Here is a 26,548-nt window from a genome sequence, read left to right on the forward strand (position 1 = left end):
GTATGATATTTATCTGCCAAGTGTCCTGGAAAGGCATAATGACAGTTTCCTGCCTAAAAGGAATGTTCTAGTAAAAATATTTATTTTATTTTATTTGCTTTTGTTCATGTGAAAACCTGACTAGGTATATTCCCCATTTTCAGAAGAGATGCAGTAAGAAAAACTCCAAGAAATAGTAGATGTACAATATTACAAAGTTTAAACAAGCTTTAAAGAAAAATGTGCAAAGATAATGAAATTCATTAAAATGGAATAAACAGGAAATATCACAAAGTCATACTTTGCAGTAAGTTCTAACAAGTGAGGTTGCTACATTACAGAACATCAGTGAAGCATTCATAAGTATAATAATTAAAGTATATAGAAGTACATAGTTTGCGGCACCAAATGGAGAAAGTTGCTACGCCCTTAGAACAGTAAACTGTTTCGCCAACATGAAGGCTGACGACTTAGCTGATGACTATATCGTGTTCTCCTGCTCTCCTTGTATTTCCACCTCTTCACTTGAACTGCATCCTGCCTTCCATCCTCACCTATCTGTCAAACCTTTCTCTTATTCTTACTACTCTTCTCCGCTTCATATCTCTCGTCCTGTCCTTTCCTCTGCTCTTTCTCCTCTACACACACTCTTACTATAACTGTTTTTAATGTTTTAATTATATTACAGGAGCTCAACTAACCACACTATTTCTCTCTCTTTCATATGGCTTTTAAAGTCATGATCCAGCTTAATTTTCATACCTGCCAACTCCCCAACTGTCCAGAAGATTATCTATTTTTTTACCTCTAAGTTGAAACAGATACTGACCAGATAATCAAAGTTTGTGTATGTTTAAACATTTTACTGATTTTCCATCACTGGTTGTAACCCATATTTAGTTGCTGCATATCACCAGGACACTAGGATACCCTCCCATCCCTTCCATAGTTTTTCTCTCACCCTCCTCTCTAACTGCAGTGGTTAGTTAATGGTCATACCCTCTTTACTTTGTCTCAGCTCCCAGCCAACTCCATTGCAGTACAACCGCTGCTTATCTAATTTAGCTTTCAGCAGTAGTCTTATTCTTGTCTAGTTACCCACTTCAGACATCACATAGCAGCTACATTTGTCTTAATTTTGCATCTGTTTCTGGTACTCCCCCTGTAGTGTGCATGTTATAACCTACAGCATACTACTTCATGTTATCAGCTAGTTTGTAGGAACAAATAGAAATGCATTTTTCTTAAGTTATATTTAATATGTACTTGTTTTTGCTTGGTTGCTGATTGTTTTTTTTTGACACTCCCATGAAGATTAGGTCTAAGTTCAGCCTGCTCCATTTACCCTTGCTATACTCAGGTTCACTCTGCTCCCCTACCCTACTCACTATTCCGACCCACCCCCACTATTCCTGCATTTATTTTTAACCAGACCGTACCTACCATTACAATTAACCAATCCCTTATCTAATGCCATAGCAACCTATAATTAATACAGTTTAGCTCCTCCCTGCTTACTAAACCAGTACATAACTCCATCCTCTGGCTACTTCCACACAACAGTTATCTGTATTACACCCCACTAATAAAATTGCTAACTCAGCTTCCTTATAGCAACCTGTTACTCTAAACATCCTATATTGCACAGAGCTACTCTTTCACACATCTCTCCTAATTCTCCTCATACTCACCTCTCAGCTTACATCCTATCACACTCAGTTATTCAAAAAACTTTCATTATCTAACACGTTGCTCCCACCTCTATCCCATGCTCCACCCATAAACATTTCATTATCTAACACGTTGATCCCACCTCTATCCCATGCTCCCCCCATAAACATTTCATTACCTAACACGTTGCTCCCACCTCCATCCCATGCTCCACCTATAAACATTTCATTATCTAACACGTTGCTCCCACCTCTATCCCATGCTCAACCCATAAACATTTCATTATCTAACACGTTGCTCCCACCTCTATCCCATGCTCCACCCATAAACATTTCATTATCTAACACGTTGCTCCCACCTCTATCCCATGCTCCACCCATAAACATTTCATTATCTAACACGTTGCTCCCACCTCTATCCCATGCTCCACCCATAAACATTTCATTATTTAACACGTTGCTCCCACCTCTATCCCATGCTCCACCCGTAAACATTTCATTATCTAACACTTTGCTTCCACCTCTATCCCATGCTCCACCCGTAAACATTTCATTATCTAACACGTTGCTCCCACCTCTATCCCATGCTCCACCCATAAACATTTCATTATCTATCACGTTGCTCCCACCTCTATCCCATGCTCCACCCATAAACATTTCATTATCTAACACTTTGCTTCCACCTCTATCCCATGCTCCACCCATAAACATTTCATTATCTAACATGTTGCTCCCACCTCTATCCCATGCTCCACCCATAAACATTTCATAATCTAACACTTTGCTCCCACCTCTATCCCATGCTCCACCCATAAACATTTCATTATCTAACACTTTGCTTCCACCTCTATCCCATGCTCCACCCATAAACATTTCATTATCTAACACGTTGCTCCCAACTCTATCCCATGCTCCACCCATAAACATTTCAGTATCTAACACGTTGCTCCCACCTCTATCCCATGCTCCACCCATAAACATTTCATTATCTAACACGTTGCTCCCACCTCTATCCCATGCTCCACCCATAAACATTTCATTATCTAACACGTTGCTCCCACCTCTATCCCATGCTCCACCCATAAACATTTCATTATCTAACACGTTGCTCCCACCTCTATCCCATGCTCCACCCATAAACATTTCCTTATCTAACACGTTGCTCCCACATCTATCCCATGCTCCACCCATAAACATTTCATTATCTAACACTTTGCTTCCACCTCTATCCCATGCTCCACCCATAAAAATTTCATTATCTAACACGTTGCTCCCACCTCTATCCCATGCTCCACCCATAAACATTTCATTATCTAACATGTTGCTCCCACCTCTATCCCATGCTCCACCCATAAACATTTCATTATCTAACACTTTGCTTCCACCTCTATCCCATGCTCCACCCATAAACATTTCATTATCTAACACGTTGCTCCCACCTCTATCCCATGCTCCACCCATAAACATTTCATTATCTAACACTTTGCTTCCACCTCTATCCCATGCTCCACCCATAAACATTTCATTATCTAAAACGTTACTCCCACCTCTATCCCATGCTCCACCCATAAACATTTCATTATCTAACACGTTGCTCCCACCTCTATCCCATGCTCCACCCATAAACATTTCATTATCTAACACTTTGCTTCCACCTCTATCCCATGCTCCACCCATAAACATTTCATTATCTAACATGTTGCTTCCACCTCTATCCCATGCTCCACCCATAAACATTTCATTATCTAACACTTTGCTTCCACCTCTAGCCCATGCTCCACCCATAAACATTTCATTATCTAACACTTTGCTTCCACCTCTATCCCATGCTCCACCCATAAACATTTCATTATCTAACACATTGCTCCCACCTCTATCCTATGCTCCACCCATAAACATTTCATTATCTAACACGTTGCTCCCACCTCTATCCCATGCTCCACCCATAAACATTTCATTATCTAACTCGTTGCTCCCACCTCTATCCCATGCTCGACCCATAAACATTTCATTATCTAACATGTTGCTCCCACCTCTACCCCATGCTCCACCCATAAACATTTCATTATCTAACACTTTGCTTCCACCTCTATCCCATGCTCCACCCATAAACATTTCATTATCTAACACTTTGCTTCCACCTCTATCCCATGCTCCACCCATAAACATTACATTATCTAACACTTTGCTTCCACCTCTATCCCATGCTCCACCCATAAACATTTCATTATCTAACACGTTGCTCCCACCTCTATCCCATGCTCCACCCATAAACATTTCATTATCTAACAATTTGCTTCCACCTCTATCCCATGCTCCACCCATAAACATTTCATTATCTAACACTTTGCTTCCACCTCTATCCCATGCTCCACCCATAAACATTTCATTATCTAACATGTTGCTCCCACCTCTATCCCATGCTCCACCCATAAACATTTCATTATCTAACTCGTTGCTCCAACCTCTATCCCATGCTCCACCCATAAACATTTCATTATCTAACACGTTGCTCCCACCTCTATCCCATGCTCCATCCATAAACATTTCATTATCTAACACTTTGCTTCCACCTCTATCCCATGCTCCACCCATAAACATTTCATTATCTAACACGTTGCTCCCACCTCTATCCCATGTTCCACCCATAAACATTCACATAGCACCAAATCTCTTTAATGCCACCACGACGTCATTTTTTTTTTAATATACAATTATGTACTTCATTTTTTTCAAATAGTCAGCTAGTTCCTAAACATACAAAACTAGCAATTGCACTCATCCTCACTTACATATAATATATCACCTTATACTAAGCAGTGACATCTACCCCAAAACAGGCCCCACAATCAGTCAACAAAATCCTTACACAACACCCTTTCTCATACCCTTATCTCTGCTATACTACATCACAAAAACTTAGACCTTCTACTTCTCATTGTGAACCTTAGGAGTCTAACAAATAAAACACATGGATTTCATGCTTTTCTCTTACTCTAGTCCCCTGATATAGCAGTTTTAACCAAAACTTAGCTGAAACCTCATATTACCAACAATGTAATTCTGACCTCAGTCTACAACATTCAAAGGCTAGAGCATATACAGACATGGAGTTGGGATAGCAACTCAGTAATGACAATATATTAATTACATGACTCCAAATTAATTATCTATAAATATATGACACTCATAGCAATTTGCATCCTTCCTGGTAATAATGCCAATCAAATTGATGACTTTCTCCACTGGACCTCTTTAACATGTACTTAAGAAACCATAATAATGGGAGACTTCAATAATGACTGGTTGACATGCACCACTGATGGGTCTATATTATATGAACGAAAGTTCATATAATTGAATGCTGTAAACAGGGAAAATGCTGGACTTTGAACCCTTTATCGTGGGGGGCTGCGCCACCCATACCCCCCGCTAATTATATATACCAACTCTGAGATCACACAACAGTGAGGATAGGGCAAATTTCTTGATATTCACTGTACCTCAATCTCACAAAAAAACTCATTGATCAATGTCATTTTTGCATATACAGCTGTTCGATATTTTGGACTTTCATTCTTCTAATAGGAACCCCCACCGATCACACCACAGACTTTATCAACCTGCATGGATTCTCCTAACTAATAATATCCCCAACTAGAATTGACAAAGACAGTAACAGACACTCTGTCCTTGACTGGATTCTAACCAACAAACCCTCATTTGCCTACTATTCAGGATGCTTCCCTGATAGCATCAGTGACCATTTTCCTGCCTACTTGCTCAGGCCCCAATTTCACCCTGTAAAAACACTACATATAGACAAATAGGCAACAATATTGATTTTACACCTCAATTATTTATATCCATACTCCAGCATCATGACTGCTCCCCACTAAAAGTACTCCAACTAGATTCTAGCATGGAATACTTTAACAACACATTTCTAGAAATACTCAATATCCTAGGACCTACTAAAACTGTCAGGGTAAATTCAAACTACTCACACTGGCTAACAAAAGACACCGCACATCTCCTCAAGATTAAAGATAAAGCATAGACACAGTACCAGGCCAATAAAAAAACAAGACTCCCTTGATTATTACTGACAGCTAAGAAATAAATCCAAAAAACATCTCAAGAATGATAAAAAGACTTACTGTAATGTCATGCAACAAAAACACCATAACAATTCTCAAAAATTCTGGGTTACTATAAAACAACTTCTACGACTTGGCTAATCCTTAACTCCAACCCCAACCACTACAAATACTACTGGCAACATAGCAACCCAGTTCAACACATAGTTTACTAACTCCATACTATCACTAACAGATATCGACAGCAATATTTGCCTAACAGTTCCAATAAGACTTATTGAAACTACCTCTTCCTTCTCCATAAAGCCCATCCAAACCAACATTATCAAAAAAATGCTAAACAGACTTAAGCTACACCCCTTGCTGCTGACAATTTGCCTGCTGAATATCTGAAACTAGCAGCCAATGCTATCTTTTATTCAGTCTCTATATTAATAAACCGCTCCAATCCATAACAGTATGCTCCCAAAATATGGAAAGTATCCTACGTCATCCCATTACATAAAAGCGGAGACTACATAGAGTTCTCCAATTATAGGCCAATAATAATTCTATCCCCACTGTTCAAACATCAAGAATGATGTATTCACTCAGAACTTATTAACTACCTTTCAGGCAACAACCTTTTAGCCAATACCCAACATGGCTTTCAACCCAGCCTTAGTACTACTACTGTCTTATTAAGTTTCACCAATACAATCAACCAGTTTAAAAATAATGGTCTGCTTGTATCCTTTATTTTCCTAGACATGTAAAAAGCATTTCCTACTGTCTCTCATCTAAAACTTCTCAATGAACTTTCAACCTTAAAACTAAGCCATTCTGTCCTTGCATGGTTTCTAAACTACCTATCCAACTGACAACAAGCCATCAAATGGCAGCATAACCTCTCCTCTCTGTTACCTGTCACAGTCGGTGTTCCACAAGGTTCTGTCTTAGGTCCACTCCTTTTCACTGTCTTCCACAATAAACTCCATACTACTACTACTACTACCCACCATGCCACTGTCATACAATATGCAGATGACTCCATGATTGTCTGGGCTGCACCATCCCTAGCTCAACTCCAAGAAGTAATTCAAATGTCCTGCTCAGATATAGAATCTTAGCTCTCTAATGCCCAGCTAATTCTTAATCCCAATAAAACCAAGCTAATGATCTTTTCTAATTGCAAACCCTTGAAAGTCCTTCCTACTTTCTTATTTGTTCATCAAACAATACCAAAATAGACTCAGTATCCCATGCAAAAATACTAGGAGTCACCACTGATAACAACATGACATTTTATAAATTTATATCTTTAATTATTAAAAAAGTTCACATAAAACTCAGCTCTCTTTATAGATTCAAACCATACTTCACGAAGTCAACTAGACTATCCATTGCCAGGACACACCTTCACTCGACTCTCCTGTATACCTCTCCTATCTTCACAACCTCAAGAAAATAGGCCTAGCTAAGACTGTGACCTGCTACAAGACTGCTAGATTTGCCACCAACTCACCACATAGATTCCATCACTGCATTGCACTTCATCAACTAAACTGGTTAGAACTTCCCAACCTTTTAATCTTAACCCAACTCATAACTGGCCATAAAATAATATACTAACATGAGAAGTGTCCTGCTCTTCAAAATCTACTACATCCCTACTCTATTAAAAGATTCTTAAGATCCTCTGACAAATTCCTATTACAAGTTACTAGATCTAATAATAGTTTTCGTAATTCACTCTACTCTAACCATATCTCCAGGATTTGGAACTCTATCCCTCAACACATCCTTGCAGCCAAGAACCCCAAAGAGTTCAAACATTTTCTGAAAAATCTTCTAAAGACTCACTTTGCTGACTCCTGGCTTTGCTCTTCCCCAGCTCCCAGTTAATCCCCATTTTACTTTGCTGACTCCTAGCTCTGATTTTGCCAAGCTCCCGGTTAATCCCCATTTTACTTTGCTGACTCCTGGCTTTGCTCTTGCCATGCTCCCGGTTAATCCCCATTTTACTTTGCTGACTCCTGGCTTTGCTCTTGCCAAGCTCCCGGTTAATCCCAATTTTACTTTGCTGACTCCTGGCTGTGCTCTTGCCAAGCTCCCGGTTAATCCCCATTTTACTTTGCTGACTCCTGGCTTTGCTCTTGCCAAGCTCCCGGTTAATCCTCATTTTACTTTGCTGACTCCTGGCTTTGCTCTTGCCAAGCTCCCGGTTAATCCCCATTTTACTTTGAGACTCCTGGCTCTGCTCTTGCCAAGCTCCCGGTTAATCCCCATTTTACTTTGCTGACTCCTAGCTCTGATTTTGCCAAGCTCCCGGTTAATCCCCATTTTACTTTGCTGACTCCTGGCTTTGCTCTTGCCATGCTCCCGGTTAATCCCCATTTTACTTTGCTGACTCCTGGCTTTGCTCTTGCCAAGCTCCCGGTTAATCCCAATTTTACTTTGCTGACTCCTGGCTGTGCTCTTGCCAAGCTCCCGGTTAATCCCCATTTTACTTTGCTGACTCCTGGCTTTGCTCTTGCCAAGCTCCCAGTTAATCCCCATTTTACTTTGCTGACTCCTGGCTTTGCTCTTGCCAAGCTCCCGGTTAATCCCCATTTTACTTTGCTGACTCCTGGCTCTGCTTTTGCCAAGCTCCCGGTTAATCCCCATTTTACTTTGCTGACTCCTGGCTTTGCTCTTGCCATGCTCCCGGTTAATCCCCATTTTACTTTGCTGAATCCTGGCTTTGCTCTTGCCAAGCTCCCGGTTAATCCCAATTTTACTTTGCTGACTCCTGGCTGTGCTCTTGCCAAGCTCCCGGTTAATCCCCATTTTACTTTGCTGACTCCTGGCTTTGCTCTTGCCAAGCTCCCGGTTAATCCCCATTTTACTTTGCTGACTCCTGGCTTTGCTCTTGCCAAGCTCCCGGTTAATCCCCATTTTACTTTGCTGACTCCTGGCTCTGCTTTTGCCAAGCTCCCGGTTAATCCCCATTTTACTTTGCTGACTCCTGGCTTTGCTCTTGCCAAGCTCCCAGTTAATCCCCATTTTACTTTGCTGACTCCTGGCTTTGCTCTTGCTCATCTCCTGGTTAATCCCCATTTTACTTTGCTGACTCTTGGCTCTGCTCTTGCCAAGCTCCCGGTTAATCCCCATTTTACTTTGCTGACTCCTGGCTTTGCTCTTGCTCATCTCCTGGTTAATCCCCATTTTACTTTGCTGACTCCTGGCTTTGCTCTTGCCAAGCCCCCGGTTAATCCCCATTTTACTTTGCTGACTCCTGGCTTTGCTCTTGCTCATCTCCTGGTTAATCCCCATTTTACTTTGCTGACTCCTGGCTCTGCTCTTGCCAAGCTCCCGGTTAATCCCCATTTTACTTTGCTGACTCCTGGCTTTGCTCTTGCTCATCTCCTGGTTAATCCCCATTTTACTTTGCTGACTCCTGGCTCTGCTCTTGCCAAGCTCCCGGTTAATCCCCATTTTACTTTGCTGACTCCTGACTTTGCTCTTGCTCATCTCCTGGTTAACCCCATTTCTGCTACTCTTCAACTTACCCTTCCCTCTGTTCTCTTCCTTGCAGATTTTATCAAGTACTTTATTTTCTTATGTCTCTCCTTTACCCATTTATGTATTTACTTTATTTTTTTCTACTTTGTTGATTTTCAAAAGCCAAATGCATATATTGTATAATGTCAAATTGTCCTTAATACATAATTGATTGTATACCACTGGGTATTTCATCTATTTCTATGCTTATTATGTACCTTTTTGGAATTTCCACTACTATTCTTTACAAATTATGTGTAATTGAATAATTCTTGTTGATAATGTATGACTGTTTTTTACTTGCTTGTTGGAGCTTTTTCCCCAGGCCTCCGCTGAAAAAAAGCTTTATGTCCAGTTGGACTTTCCCCCTAAATAAATAAATATAAAATTTGAAGATTAAATATATGTATTATGTGACTTAAAGATCTTAAAAAGTGTATGAATGCATTACACTGATCTGCATACAAGATGATAAAAAACATTGCTTCTTTATTTTTGTTTAATGTTGTGATATAAATATGATTATGTGATTAATGTTATGTAACTGCTTACACTGATTTGGTAATTTTACCCTTAGAAGACTTGTATGAGCCAATGAGCCATACAATGTACTTTTAGTTCTGGAAATAAATCTTATGTTTTAGTTAGTAATTTTTTTCACTTGTTATTTATTGACAGTAGCTTGTGTTAGTAGAACTGATAGCTTTCTCTAACATGTAATGTCACTGGACCTTGCACTTGCCCATCCAACAATTGTTACATCACCAGATGAAGATGATGACATTCTCATAGAAGACCATAATTTTGTACCTGCAACTGGTTCTTCAAATGGGCATACAACAGACACTTGTTTTCTAAGAACACATTTAAGAAATGTGGACTTATTTCACATTATGTACTGCTATCATGTTATCTTTTTCCAGTGGCGGCTGGTGACTTCAAATCAAAGGGGGGCTGCAGGAGACAGCTGAATGGGTGGGGTCAAGGGGATGGAGTGTGGCCAACTAGAAAGGGGAGGAGCTATGCTCAAAACCACAAAAACTAACTTTAATTAAATACGCTGCCCTGGGTGGCAAACCATCATTATGAGAGTCCAATCAAGACAAAAATAAGTGTAGAAGAATAAAAATATTTCAATGCATTGGCTGCATGACAGCTTACTTATTATCTAGATGGAAACAAAAGGTTGTGAGGCATGAAAAAATAAATTACTTTTTAAATACATTACTGGAATGCCAGTCAAAATTAAGTCTAAGAAAAACCAGAAGCACTCAACTCAAACCACTTCTCCTTGCACTGCAGTTCTAATTATAATTTATATTCAGCTTTATTAAAGTACCAAGTAACATGCTGAAAGTAGAAATCTCTGTGATGCCCCAACTTGTAAAAATGTTTCTTATCCAAAAAAGATCTGCTGCCTGACAACTATCTACTTGTTTCATGGGGAAAACATGATCAAAGTAAAAAATGAAAAGCAAACAAGAAACAAGCTCAAGATACATTGCTTAAAGGATTACTGTACAGGTTATGGACCACACATGATTGGCATTCTGTTTAGTTTACGGGTAAAGTCTGTACAGATGACTGGAAGTCTCCAACAAGTGTAATGAGCTTTTTAAAATAATGGAATCCTGTCCTTTAATACCCAAGGCTTATACATTATCTAGTCAAGTATTCTCTGCATGGCAACAACAGCAAGACTTTCATTGTTGGCAATTCTTTAACAGTATGCTTATTAAAGCTTACTTGCATCTTATAATCTCAGACAAGCTTACCTTATGGTCATTAAGACATTGCTACTTAAACACAGAGCAACAGGGACTTTGAGTAATAAGCATAAATCTGAGTAATAAGCATAAATCAACAGTACAAAAATATGACAGAAACCAGACCGTTCTGCAAAATCAAGGACAGATGAAAAGCCACTGTAGTACTTGCGTCTACCTTGGATGGGGGGGGGGGCACACTGCACATATACACTGCATAACTACTCCTTGCCTTGTTTGGACACATCCAGAGTCACTACATGGGGGAGTGGGGGAGTGTGGTGCAACAAGTATGTCACAATTTGAAATGTCTCTGGCTGACTGTGATGGCCCTGACACATTTGTCATACCTCTCAACCTCAGAGCAAGAAATCTGGACAAAGCCATACACAGAAGTGGGACAAAGGCCCAAAAATAAGGACAATTTTTAAATATTGCTCTAATAAACTTAGATAATAGAATAGGTCTTGCATTAGTATGAATTTTCTGAAGGGTATAAAATCTGAAACTCAAATGTCTGTCATTTTCTAACTCTAGTCTTTAGTGATTTGTCACTAATTTGCCAAAAACACAATTTTATGAAAAATGGACCAAAAATGTGATGCAAAAATATAAAATAGCCACACAATACAGCTGGGAACCTGTCAAAGAAGGGACACTTTAATATTAGTACTGTTAACTTGAGCAGCTGACAAAATAAAAGAATCTACATGCATTTCAAGTAATCTATAACTTCGATTATTACAGTTATTTCTTAATTGTAAACCCTCCATGTTTTCTTCCAAAATTGCTATTTTGCAGAGGGATTATTAGGAGGAAGAGCAACATTTTGAGCCAAAATCAGGGACAGTTGTGAGGTTGGCTATGCCTAATTCTATAAAGCAATTTATTTGCATGTACCTCTCAACCTGTTAATGCAGTAAATCTAAACAAGGCCAAATATATTGGGGGAACATATAAACAGTACTAAAAATTGCTCTTGTATAAATTGAGACAATTGATAGAACAGCTCTTATTTTAACATGCATTTTTCTGAAGGTTATGAAGTCTGAAACTCAGTGTATCATTATTCAGTGACTTAATTCCTAAATGATTAGCCAGAAAACTACAAATTTTATGAAGAACAAACCAAAAATAAGAAGCAAGAATCTATTAATTCTTTGAAAATCTGGACATTTGGGAGGTAGAGTTCAGCTGGGCATGTCTGAGTTTGCTGCCCTTCCCCCCTGACAAAATCATGGCTGAATGGAGCCTCTGCAGCCATTCCAGTGAACCATTACTTGGCTATTTCACTCCATTTATCATGAGCACTAATGTGCATACTACTTTACTTCTATGATGAGTTGGACCTCATTTAAAATTTTTATTTTGTATTTTACAGCACAAACACTAAGACATCTGCTAAACAAACTTGGCATTAAAACTTCTCTGCCCTTGAAACTCACATTCATTGAAACAACATTAAAACCCACATTTAAAGAAAATACATTTTACCCATGGCAGATAAAAATTAATTCTGGGCTGTTTTCAAATCATAGGCCCCTTGCATATGAAACATACATGTGCTCTTTGATACACCTTTCTATTGCTTTGAACATTTTTCCAGTAAACAATGAAACAAAACTGCCCAATTCAGAACATTTCCATCATAAAAGTCTATTCAAACTTCTACAGTCCACTATTATCAGTAAATATGCTCAATTCTACAGTCCACCATTATCAGTAAATATGCACAATCTCTGAAGTAGTAGAAAAGTCATCTAAATAATTCCACGTTAAATAAATCTGTAATGAAGAGGCTGCTGTTAGCAATCACCTTTATATTTCATGGCTTCATCGAAAAATAAAGTGTCTGATGCCCCTGAGGAATAAATTGCCTAAATTACATTAAAAATAAGCTAGTAATATTGCAATAGGAAATGGATGGCAAACTGATAACAGGCTCATAGTTAGTATCTTAACTTTCAGTACGACAGCATTCACCCCTTATGGGAGTAGAACCAACAACCTTCTGCATCAAAAGCAAGCACACAACCTGTTGTGCTATTAGCAATGTGAGCCGACTTAGCATAATCAGCACTAAACTTCTCTTCCCCTCCAGCTCTCAGCTCCTTGTAAAATCTATGCAATACTCAACTGCATCTCAACTTCGCAGCACAAGAAGTCTGGAAAAAGCCAAATGTATTGGGGTGGGTCAAAAGGGCAAAAACCAGGGACACATTAAACATTGCTCGTATAATCTTGGAAAGCTGCTAGAATAAAATGCTGTGTTACCACCATACATTTTACTGCCAAGGTCCCTGTGCAGAAGAGTCAGAACAACATACCACTATGCCAAATCACCTGCTTTGTGAAAGAAAAATGCTGTGTTACTACCGTACATTTTACTGCCAAGGTCCCTGTGCAAAACAGTCAAGGGCAACATACCACTACACCAAATCAGCTGCTTTGTGAAAGAGGGGAAGACTGAAACTTAAATGGCTATCATTTAATGAATTCAGTTCTCACCATAGCTGTCAACCTCTTAGCACAAAACACCTGGACAAACCCAGTAATGAGGGAATACAGCCCTCAAACATATTCAGTGAATTCAGTTCTTGCCATAGCTGTCAACCTTAGCACAAAAAACCTGGCCAAAGCCAATAACAGGGTATTACAGTACCAAAAATAAGGACAAATTTCAAATAGTCATCTTATAAACTTAAACAATTGCTATAATAAAAGGTTGTGTTACTATATATTTATTGCTAGAATAAAAGATTGTTTTACTATGTATTTTCTGAAGAATATGAAGTCTGAAATTCAAATGCCTGTCAATTTTACTTCTGATGGAACAAAAACAATTTTCAGCAGAGGCCCAGGGAGAAATACTGTAGACACATGTCTTTGTAAAATGGCAGGACACCAGAGCAAATCCACACAAACACAGGGATAAGATGCAGACTCCACACAGAAGGCACCCCAGGCAAGAATCAAACCAGAAAACCTATAGCTGTGAGGCAACAATACTGCCACTACACCATCAAATATGTAAGGACACAAGAGCAAATCCACACAAACACAGGGATAAGATGCAGACTCCACATAGAAGGCACCCCAGCCAAGAATCAAACCAGACAAACCTATAGCTGTGAGGCAACACTACTGCCACTGCACTATCAAATATGTAAAGAAGTAAACATTCTGAAACCTGAAGTCTGAAATTCAAATGCCTGTCAATTTGTTAATCAGGACAGTCTGACTTGGAACAAAAAAAAAAAACAATTCTCAGCAGAGGCCCAGGAAGAAATAATGCAGACATGTCTTTGTAACATGGGAAGACACAAAAGCGAACGCACACAAACACAGGGAGAAGATACAGACCCCCCCACAAAGAAGGCACCCCAGCAAGAATCAAACCCAAGAACCTGCAACTGTGAGGCAACAATGCTACCACTGCATCATCAAATTTCAAGCATTGCAATATTTAAAAACCACAGATATTATGAGGAATAGATCAGATCAAATATGAGGCAAAAATCTGCAATTTCTTTACAAATGGTGGTGGGTAGGGAATTCAGGTCTTTAACACCTGCATACAAGGTACAGGGTTCAAGCCTGAGGTATTCCCTAACACACCACCATGAGTCTAACCACCAATATATTGCAACTGGGACACACACACACACGCACACACACACACACACACACACACACACACCTCTCCAGCAGCAGCGACTGACCATAAACAGCAAATCCCTCCAGCAACAGTGACCGACCATAAACAGCAAATCCCCCCAGCAGCAGCGACCGACCATAAACAGCAAATCCCTCCAGACCAACCTGCAGCAATACTCACTTACCTGATGATGTATCATGTCTGACCAAGCACCAAACTCCACCCGCGACATTGAGCAATCCAGCCAGCGACCAAACCCTGCTACACCTACCTCCTGAATGAGCCCGCACAATGAAAATCCCGCGAGAGCAGCTCACCTCTTAGTCCTGATTGGATTTGCCTGCAGCCAATGCAGTCTAGACCTCCTCTTCTGTGTAGTCGTTCCTGCAATGATTCCTGGGTGCATTTGCAGCAAAGATTGCTGGGTACCTGTGTTTCTTAATCCGGACTGCAGTCTGGACTCATGTTTTTTTTTTTTTTTTTTTTTTTAGTTTAACAGATTTTTTCTTTCTTTCTTTTCTAGGTGGGAGGGCTGCAGTCCGGCAGTCCGATACCACGAGCCGCCCCTGTCTTTTTCCCAGAATGGCTGAAAACAAAAATTACTACCAAGCACTGCTGCTACAAGATGTGCCTGCTTGCTATAATTTTAAAACTTTTTTGTCTTTTGACCACCTCCTACTGATGATCAGCTCAGGTCTTTGACAAACAAATTGGTCAATTGATGCCCTTTCATCCACCATGGAGGCAGTCAGGCTGACCAGGGAGAGAGCATCATACTGCAGACTGACAAAATGTATGTGCCTAACTCCACCTGTACCACATTCAGGCTCACATTGAGCATAGTCAGTGAGGCAAATATCCCTGTCCCACAGTGGTGCGCCTACCTATGGGGTCCACCATAGCATATTGTGCAATGAACAACTGCAAAACCATATTCCACCTCCAGTGTAGCAAATGGACACTTGTCATTAGCCCAAACCCCAGTCTGGATCTCTAGTTCCAATGGCAGCACAGCAGTTACACCTCTCCATGACACTTGGTCCCTGTCTGCTCCTCTTAAAGGAATGTGAGTGGATGTATTTCCATCATTCCTCTCCCTCCCCTTCTCAGGTCCTCTAGTGCTTGGGCTACTAATTAATCTCAGTTACCTGAGTCTTTAAACCTAAACCATGGAGCCAACATAATATCATAAGGTTAGAGAATATACATCCCTGGGCGTTTCACCACATGGATTTTGAATTGATTAAAATTCCCATTCATCTCCTCTAGGAAGAGGAGGAATGTGAAGCTGCTGATTATTACACTACAACATGACTTAAAATCTTTATAGAATGGGATAAAGTATAGCATAAAAACAGCCAAAATTGAAACTCTATGTGGTGATTTATCTTTTGCATATACCGCCATGGAATCTGCATCTTTTGTTGACCGTTCAATGAGTGGTCACACAAAAAAGGAATAAGAGCTGATCCAGATGAGAAAGCAAAAAGCTTAAGAGGTACATAGCTGATTTCAGAAAATAAAACCTTTGAGTGACAGCACCAAAGTGATGTCTGAAGTAGAATGTCAAAATCTCACACAATAGCCACATGTCTCATATGGATAATCTACATCATATTCTGCAATAGTAACAGACTATGATTATGCAGTCTTGTGAATGTGTAGCAAAGAACAGTATCATATGAAAAATATATGACCCACAAGAGAAATGGACCAACCACAATGAATAGCTTCATATTTGAAACGGGAGCTATGACAATAGGAGTAAAAGAATGCACTGTAGCTATCAGCAGAGGACAAGGATATACATTCCATATACAGCAAGCTAATCTGCATACTGAATGAGGTACTGTGTTATAACTTTCCAGTTTTGCTAATAATGATGCAATAGATTTGAATGATATTCAGCTTAAAAAGTAATATGCATTTGTCCTTGAAGGGTGCATATACCTTCACATGGCATGAATTTCAAATATATATTTTAACTTCATTACCAGGCTGTGCCTTAGAATGTGCTTTGCTACAAACAAGGAAATTAATGCGTTTGGTTTGAATCACAGCAGTAAAACATCAAACTGTATGACTAAGCAAGGAATTAGTGGGTACAAGCAGATGTAAGTGTGCATCTGATTGATAAGTTTGAACATGAATGCCAAGAAATGTACTAAATGACTTAATACTCATGAAAGAGTAATGTCTCATAGGTGGTATACAAATATAAAAGTAAAGTTAAAGCAGCAGCAAAGTTACTTTATACCACCTTTTGAAAATTAAATTATCAACATATACTAGAGGGTCATATATGAAGAACTGCAGTTTGTCTGCTTATAGATATTAAGAAGTATTATTTGACAATAGCTGACTGGAAATACTGGCAGTACTTAAAATCTGGGCAATATTCCATAATGAAAGAAATAGACAAGGACACAAATAGTTTGGACAACACTTGAAAATATTATATTTTGAATAAAATATAAGGGTAGGAAAGACACACGTGATCCATTTTGACAACTCCAATTGGACTTAGATAAGAGAAAGGAAATATTGTTTTCTCTGAATTAAGAACAACAAAAGACATAAGCCAAAATGTAATGATTTAAAAGTCTCTAGTTTTAGTAATGAATCAAAAATATATAAATATGTAACAAATCATCCTGGAGGAGAAGAATGGGAATTTTAATCAGTTCAAAATCCATGTGGTGAAACACCCAGGGATATATATTTTCCAACCTTACAGTATATTGGATCCATGGGTTAAAATGATTCACAGAAAATGTAAGCTGTCTGTTACATGAGGTGCTACCACCACATGTATCTAGTGCAACAGCTTACATAAGGGATAGCATAGGACTTGATGTAGAATCTAGAAGCAGTGCACAGGAAAGATGATAACTTTTGGAAGGAAGTGAATGCAGTTACCCTTACAGTAGGATAAAGCATAGAGATGGCCTTGGATAAGTAACGGAAATCATAGGTGAGGTGTAAAAGTAAATTATACTAGTAATTATAACATTTCTGTTTAATTATCAGCTATTTTTTTCTTTACCCTGAATTCTCTGTTCAAGTGAAGGGTGCAGCCATGAAGCCAGGTTTCCTCCTATGTATTCCAAGAACTTTAGGATGCAAGCTGAAAGAGGAAAAATGTTTTCTTTTATTAGTTAGCAACTACAGATTGTTGGTTATTACTTATATACCAATAATCTAATTTTTATTTTAAAGTATAACCCGAAAGAGCCAACATCATTACATATTCATCTCTGTTAATAGATTTAACTTACAGTTTAAATTTAATGTTCAAGGAAAAATGTAAATAGTACATACTAATTTCTCTATACAGACAAATTAGTATTAGTGCAGAAAGATGTTAAAGCACAACATGGCAGTCTGACTGACATTTGTATAAATATTTACTTCAAATTATATGTCTCAAAAGATTACACAGATAGAGAGAAATATTGAAAAATAGCAACCAGTAATCACAATACTGAATGAAACCTATAATCTCCCTGAAGAATAGCTTACAGTAAAGCTAGATTTTCAGTGATTATTTGATAATGAGCTATTTTCAATTAAACAAGTATAGCAAGAGGAAAAGGATATTGTTTCTGTTTACGTTGTATAGCTTGCCCATATATGTTAACTGGAACTTGGAGAGATAAAAGATAAAAATCATAAAATTCATCAAAACTTGACACATAACCTCAAAAAATGTAATTTGTACCACAATTTGCTTCTGTGATTTAACCTACATAGGGAAAACTTAATGTAATATTAAGCAAAGGAGATCAAAGCATGTTTAAGATATGAAAAATGGTTACCGAATAAAAAAAAATTAAGTTTCTTACACTAGAACAAGTAGAGATACAGCAAAAGAGAAGAAATCATATGTACATTTACTTAATAAAGAATAACATAGTAAAAAGAGACCAGTTGCCATAATGGTTAAGGTCTTTGCCTCCTATGCACAAGATACAAGGTTCGATCCTGACCTCTGACCAATACCTGTTTGGAATTTGCATGCTCTCTCTGTGTGGTTTCTCCCACCTCTGAAAAACATGCTGAGTGTTTCCATCTCAAACTCACCAATGAATGGAGCTCTGTAGCACAGACTCTAAATGGTTCCCTATAGGGGAAGTGGGTGGAAGAGCTGTATAGACCGACCATTTTGAGCATCTGCTGTGGTGCACAGTATCTTCATGATAGCAGAACATGGATCACAGACTGCATGTTGTGGCAGTGCTAGCCCACTGATGGTGTAAAATATGGCTCTAGGTGATTTGTTCATGTTGACTAATGTCACCCAATGGGCATGGTATTTACTGGTGATAAGTGGGTTGAGGACCCAGCCTACTCTGACCTATGCCAGGTACCTATGTTAATGGTAGGAGGGCTGCATGTGCCTCTATTGGCCAGTGTATGCCAACCATAAAGCCCATCAGCCCTGGGTCAATAAGCTATTGTCCAGTTTTGTCTAAATGCCCAGCAATAGCTCAGTTGAGTGAAAGCTGGATATAAAACAAATTAACCTGTGAAACATGAACTGAAAATTGCTACAGGATACAGCTTGTAAGTGGATGACATGACAGTACGAAGGAGGCTGGACATCTTATGTATCCAAGAGACAAGATGGAAGGCAGTTGACTTGGGATCCAAAGTCTACTACTCAGGAGGAGGATAGGCTAGAAATGGTGGAGGAATTGTGGTGAGAGAGAGACTTCAGAAGACAGTGAAGGAGGTCATCAGAATTAGTGCAGACATGGCAATCAGTCTCCAGTGTAATGGCAGGGCAGTATTCATAATCTCAGCCCAGGCCCCACAGCAGGGTTGTAATAATAAGAAAAGAGTGCATTCAGGCAGCATGTTGCAGGACCTAGTAGATATAACAGTACAACATGAATTGGTGCTGATAATGGGTGACCTGAATGCACATATCAGGACAGACTGAACAGGATATGATGGCTGCCTGGGTCAACATTGGTGGAGCAGGAGGAATAAAGAAGGACAGGCCATTCTAGACTTTTTTATGGCAAATGGCTTGATAGTAGCCAACCCATAGTTCAAGAAGAGAGACTGTCACAAGATCACATAGAAGAGTGGCCAACATGGAACTCAGGTAGGGCACTGGGGAAGAATCAGTGATTGCAAAGTCATCCCCAGTGAAGCAACTGGCCTATAGCCAAGGGAGCCCACAGGATTTTTTGCAGGGGGGTGCAAACCCAGAGCCCTGCCCATGCAGCTCCACCCCCTTCACCCATGCAGCCCCACCCCCTCCACCCACACAGCACCCCACCCCACCCACACAGCCATTCCAGTGTCCCATTACTTGGCTATTTCTCCCCATTTGTCATAGACATTGTTCAAATCTCTCAGTGTGCATACTGTTTTATGCTTTACTTCTACAACGATTACAGATATTTGGATTTCATTTACACGTTTTATTTCAAATTTTATAGCACAGACTGATAGAAATTTACTAAACCTAAACAAATCAGCAGTCTTACAATGAAAACAGACAGCATTAAAACTTCTCTACCTTTGAGATCCACATTCACTGAAACAGCATTGAAACCCACATTCAAAGAAAATGCATCTGGCCAGTGGCAAGGTAAGTTTACCTTTTGGCTGTTTTCAAATCATAGGCTCCTTGCACACATTTTTAGAACCATGCAAAAATTCTTTGATTTACCTGCCTGACTATATTAATTATACTATATAATAATTGAATTATATCCCTTGTATAGTACAGCATCACTTGTTAGAGTGTGTTTTAAATTTATAGTTCTGAACATTTTTCCTTTAAGCAATGAAACAAATCATATGAACCAATAATGACAACCTGCCCAATTCAGAACATTTCAACCCTAAAGGGCCACTCAAACTTCTGCCATACAATCCACCAATATCAATCAATATGCAGAATCTCTGCAGAAGTACAAGTCATCTGAATAATTCCACATTAAAGATATCTGAAACCGATGAAGAGGTTGTTGCTAGAAAACAACTTTATATTTCAGTGTTTCATTTACAAATTCAGTGCCTGTTGCCCTTGAATAATAAATTGCCTATGTTACATTAAAATAAATGGTAAGCTGGTATATTGCAATATATTGCAATAGGGAATGGGTGGCAAGCTGAAAAACAGGTTCATAGTTATTAGGTGTCTCATCCAAAGGATGACATACTAAGGACTGCAGTACCATACCCCCTTAAAATACAAATGTACATGCTGTAGGAATAGAACCTACAGCCCTTATGATCAAGATGCAAGTATGCTACCTGCTGTGCTAACACTGCTTTAAAATTATATACCACAATAATGATATAATTTGCTAAACAAAACAGCTGCACATTTTAAGCAGACCTAGCATGAGCAGCAATAACCTTTGCTTCCCTTGAAGCTCACAATTCCTTGAAAAAGCACTTGAAAATAAATTCCACCTGCTAGATCTAACTAGGGTAGGGCATTTCTCTCTCTCTCTCTGACTCTGTCTATCTGTCTCTCTCTCTCTCTCTCTCTCTCTCTCTCTCGCTCTCTCACACACACAACTCAATTTCTTAGTGCAAGAAATCTGGACAAAGCCTAAAATAAACAGGGACAGATTATAAATATTGCTTTCATGAACTTATAAAATTGCTAGAATAACAGGATTTGTGTTGGTATGCATTTTTCTAAAGGATGAGGTGTCTAAAAACTATTTAGCAACTTCAATCCTTTTTAGGAGGAATATGGAGCAAAAATCTGGACATTCTGCAAAAACCTGGACAGCTGAGAGATATGCTACCTCCCTTAGAGACTTTTTCAAACTGTCCTCCTTTCCACATATTTTTACTCATTCCAGCCTTGACAATGTACATAAATAGATTTTGTCAAAGTTACAACAAATTTAAACTCTGTGTGAAGTTGGTGTTTTTTTTTTTGACAGAAAGGTATAAAGGAACTCATAGTTGAATCTCTCTGTACTGAAGTATTCCCTACCATGATGCTGCTTTAATAAATAGTGTGTTTGCTTTTAGAAACCTTTACAGTTTTTATACTGAATTTTATAGCTACATGAACTAGAAATAACCAATTTCCTTTTCAGAGTCTAAGCTAAAAAGTCCACTCCTTATAAGCACTCCTTCCCCTGGAAAACGTCTATATATGCATCATCACAGAGACCTAGTTCAAGACTGATGACAGCACTCCGTTAATGCAGAATTTCAATACCTGTCACAAGTTCAGGCCTACCACCTTGGATAAAAGGTTGATGGTGTCTACCTATTCTTAAAGAACAGTTCATCTCCAGACTTGCTAGGTGAAATAATGAAGTGGAACTCGTCTACATCCAACTTAGCATTAACAAAACTCCTTACTGTATCATACCTAACTATAGGTCCCCTCTATGTACCCCATCAGTCCATATCTCCTACCTAAGTAATATGGCATCCCTCCCTATGCATTAAACCAATGCCATTATTCTAGGAAACTTCAATCAACTACTCCTCCATTAACTGGGAAACTTGTATATCCTTGAGTATGTATTCCCAGACAGTTCTTGATTTCATCAATACAGGATATCTGGATCAGTTGGCCTGTACCAAAACAAGAGTGATAAAAGTCTGGACTTGATCCTTAACAATGTGGCACAACTTCGGTGTCCACCAACTACCACTTCCTCCCTGGTTAAACTGGACCACAAATCAGTCACATTCATTAGAAGACTTGAAGCCAAAAGCATCTTCCAATACCTCTGCTTTCAGGGATTATGCTAAGGTTAATCTACTAAAACTAAGCGATGGCCTGAATTATGTGGAATCCTTTACTGCCAAATCCTATGTACATGTAAATAGCTGCATAGACCCATCTATCCCCTTCTGAAGTAAATAGAAAGCCACATTTAAGAATAATTCCATTTAGTCTAACCCAAATATAAACAGGCTGTGTAATAAAAGAAAACATATTGCCTGCAAAAATAAATTTAACTCTCAAGATGCTAAAGACACTCTTGCTAAACTTAATAGGAAGCTCGTTACCCTGATCAAATCAATCAAAGCCAGATATGACGTAAAAATAACCAACTAGGTGAAAGGTAACCAGAAAGTCTTCTTTAACTATGTTAGAAATCTCAGAAACAATTTGCAGCACTGCACAGAAATAATAGTAAATGATTTTAAATTCCTGGGCATAGGCAATTTACTAGCGGACAAATTTAGCTCAAACTTCAAACATGTATGTGCGTATATATAGCAGAGTGGCCAGAATTCAATATTTTGTGCTCAGACGTCATAAATTTGCCCATACACCACCCAGCTAGCTAGCACTTAAAAATATACTCAAAAATCTGCCCTTAAAACTTCAAAAAGGGACACATGTTCAACTATTGCCACTTATAACCATGAAAATGTTATTTTAGTGGTGCATTTCTATCAGGTAGGTATATTTTGGGGTCTCCTTTAGATTACCGAACCGACACTTCACCGACACGCAGAAGACCGAGACAAAACGACCGACAGGTAAGTTGACCGAAACGGTGATTTGCCGACAGCTGAAAGACCGACAAGGGTAACATGTGAGCGTGACTCGGTAAGTGTGCGATAGTGACAGATTTAGGAGTGGTCAGGTAAGTGTGCGATATTGTGGGATTTTGGGTTAGGGGGTGGGAAAGGTGAGTGTGCGGCAGTGTCGGACTTAGTGTTCGGGTAAGGTAAGTGTGTGATAGTGATGGACTGTAGTTTAGGGACGGGTTAAGTGAGTTAGGTTTAGAGTGCGGGTAGAGTGAGTGTGCGATAGTGACGGCTTTATGTTTTAGGGTGGGTTAAGTGAGTTAGGGTTAGGGAGCAGGTAGGTTAAGTGTGCAATAGTGACTCTTTAGGTGTAGGGGTGGGTTAAGTGAGTTAGGGTTAGGGTGCGGGTAGGGTAATTGTGCGGTAGTGTCGGACCTTAGGGTTAGGGTTTGGGTTAAGGTTAGTGTATATGTCATTGTGTGTCGTGTAGTTTACGTTGTTTGTGTCGGTGTAATGGTGTTCGGTTTTGTGAGTTGTCGGTGTTGTGTGCTTTCGGTTATTTGGGGTCGGTGTTTTGTGTGTCAGTGAATTGTCAGTTCGGTAATGTAAAGTAGACCCATATTTTGTACTCTACACAGTTTAGTCAGGTCTAACCATTCTAAACCTTAGAACTATAAAGTTTCTAAGACCATCAGAGAAAATGTAGGAATTTCACTATAATAAGTATGCCCATCTACACCCATGCCTCGTTATATTTTTATTAGTAAGCAAATAATCCAAAGATAAAGTACGTGTAACAGCACCACTAGATTATTCAATATGTTAATGATCAAAATGGAACTATAAACGTGTCCAATGAAAAGCAATCAATAGTCATCATAACCACAGTGTACATAGCTGCAGGCATACCAAGATTAAAAACTATATATTTTTTCAGACTTAGATACCAAACCATTATAATCAGAATGCAATTGGGTTTCATCTCCCCATATTAGTGCTGGCTTCCTAACTTACAAGTATCTATGAAACAAAAACATGGACAGCAGACACTTCAAAAGTAAAAAAGGAAAGAAAACAGTATGTTAGGCTAAATATACGTAATGTTATAGTAAATATTTTTCGACATCCTCTCAGCCATGCATGAGTACCCAAGTAAACACAGATAACACTGACAATCTCTCAGACAACAGCCACATAGTTAAACATTACATCGGAAGATGCAAACCAACACAGTAGTAAGTTAACCCCCCTACACAAGCAATCATGCATCACAGCCATATGTACATAGCATGTACAGAGGAACAGGTACTGCTGCATGTTATTACTCCTCATGCATCACAGCCATATGTACATAGCAACATAGCACAGAGGAACAGGTACTGCTGCATGTTATTACTCCTCATACATCACAGCCATATGTACATAGCAACATAGCACAGAGGAACAGATACTGCTGCATGTTATTACTCCTCATACATCACAGCCATATGTACATAGCAACATAGCGCAAAGGAACAGGTACTGCTGCATGTTATTTCTCTACTAACAGCCATCAGTCCTAGTAATGTCAGTTCAGTAAGCTTCTCAAGATGCAGTGCGTATCATCGGCTGATCCAAAATTCCATACCACACTACTACACCAAGATTGTTACTTTATTTACGCGGCTTTAAATATAACAATGCACTTCACCACATTCCCACTGCACGTTTACTCCACTATTGTTGAATTACAGATAATTGAGTTGAGGGGCATTTTTTTGTGTGTGTCCTTAAATGGTACAGCAAACCATGCCTAACCTCATTTTAGAGATAAAACATGAGGTGGGAGAGATGCAGAACTTTGACTGGATGAAAATTGTCAGGTTTATTCATATATCCCGACTGCATATGAAATTTATTTATTTCCTAATATTGTACACAAGTCCATAGGTAAGTATTGGGTTAGCTACCCTTGAGGGCCATTTTAAGCCTAAACAGTTTCCCTTTTTGTGCTCAAATTAACCTATCCCGTTAAGAGACTGGCCTTACCCATCCCACGTTCGATAATTATGTATGACCCTAATGAGAATGATTGGGATCATACCATTGATAATTTGAAAGGATGCATGCATGGGATAAAGCATTTAGGAGCTATCTGTCCATCAGTTGAAATTGTAATACTTAATAATAACAATAATTAGTAAGTACATTCTGAGTACATTATCCTTCAGATCCTCGTGTCACACCCATATTGGTGGGGTTGGGGGGGAAACACACCCAGTTTAGCCTCCTAAGAACTACAAATGCAAACATATTATTTATGAGGGACAGCACAATTCCTTATGCACTTTTGTTTACATATTATTTGAAAATGACTGTTATCGCGGTTACAGCTTGAGTGAAGAAGCTATGCTTCTGAAGTTAGACATTATATGTTTCTGTGCCATGCTCGAGCAACTGAACGTCCCCTGCCTGTTTTGGATAATTTGTCTGTTAAGCACGTACATACAAAGAGATGACAAAATGAGAGTTGTGGAAATATGGATGTAAGCATACATATCAACCTCTTAGCCCTAGAAATATGGACAAAGTACAAAATAATGGGTGACAAAGGCCCCAAAAATATGGACAGATTTTAAACATTGCTCTTATCAACTTAGAAAGTTTTTTTTTTTTTTTTTAAATAATAGGTTAAGAATTAGTATGCATTTTCTGAAAGATATGAAGTTGGAAACTCAAATATCTGTCATTATATGGTGAGTTCAATCTTAAGTTTTTTTGCCAGAAAACCACAATTTTGTATGAGGAACAGATCAAACATATGCGGCAAAAATTTGGAAAGCTGTGAGGTAAGAACAGTACTAGACAAATTAAATGCTAAGAAAGGCACTTTTGTTTTCTGAGTTCAAGATAAATGTTTCTGGGGTTCACAAACTTGCGTGTAAATTGACAATGGCTGATCAGGAAGTTATAACATGGGATTATACAGTTGCTGTCACATCAGAAGCCGTATTTCTTAAGATAGGTGAGGATGTTGTATACCAAGCACAGCTCACATTAGAAATATAGTGATTTTCAGTCAGTCAGATACATCTGACCACATATTCTATTTAAAAAATATTCAATGAAGGGAAAGAGTCAATTTTAACAGAATGCACTAACATGTCAAGAACCTATATATAAGCAACAAAGATAACTACGTAAATAGATAATATCCTAATGTGATATAAAGAGGTGAAGAATCCATCCACATGCACACACCTCTCAGCCTGCATAGCATTACAAGTAAAACGAACCTCTCAGCCTGCATAGCATTACAAGTAAAACGGACCTCTCAGCCTGCATAGCAAGTAAAACGGACCTCTCAGCCTGCATAGCACTACAAGTAAA

Source organism: Protopterus annectens, chromosome 12.part0 (genome assembly GCF_019279795.1).
Source record: "Protopterus annectens isolate FY-2018-M chromosome 12.part0, PAN1.0, whole genome shotgun sequence".
Taxonomy (NCBI): Eukaryota; Metazoa; Chordata; order Ceratodontiformes; family Protopteridae; genus Protopterus; species Protopterus annectens.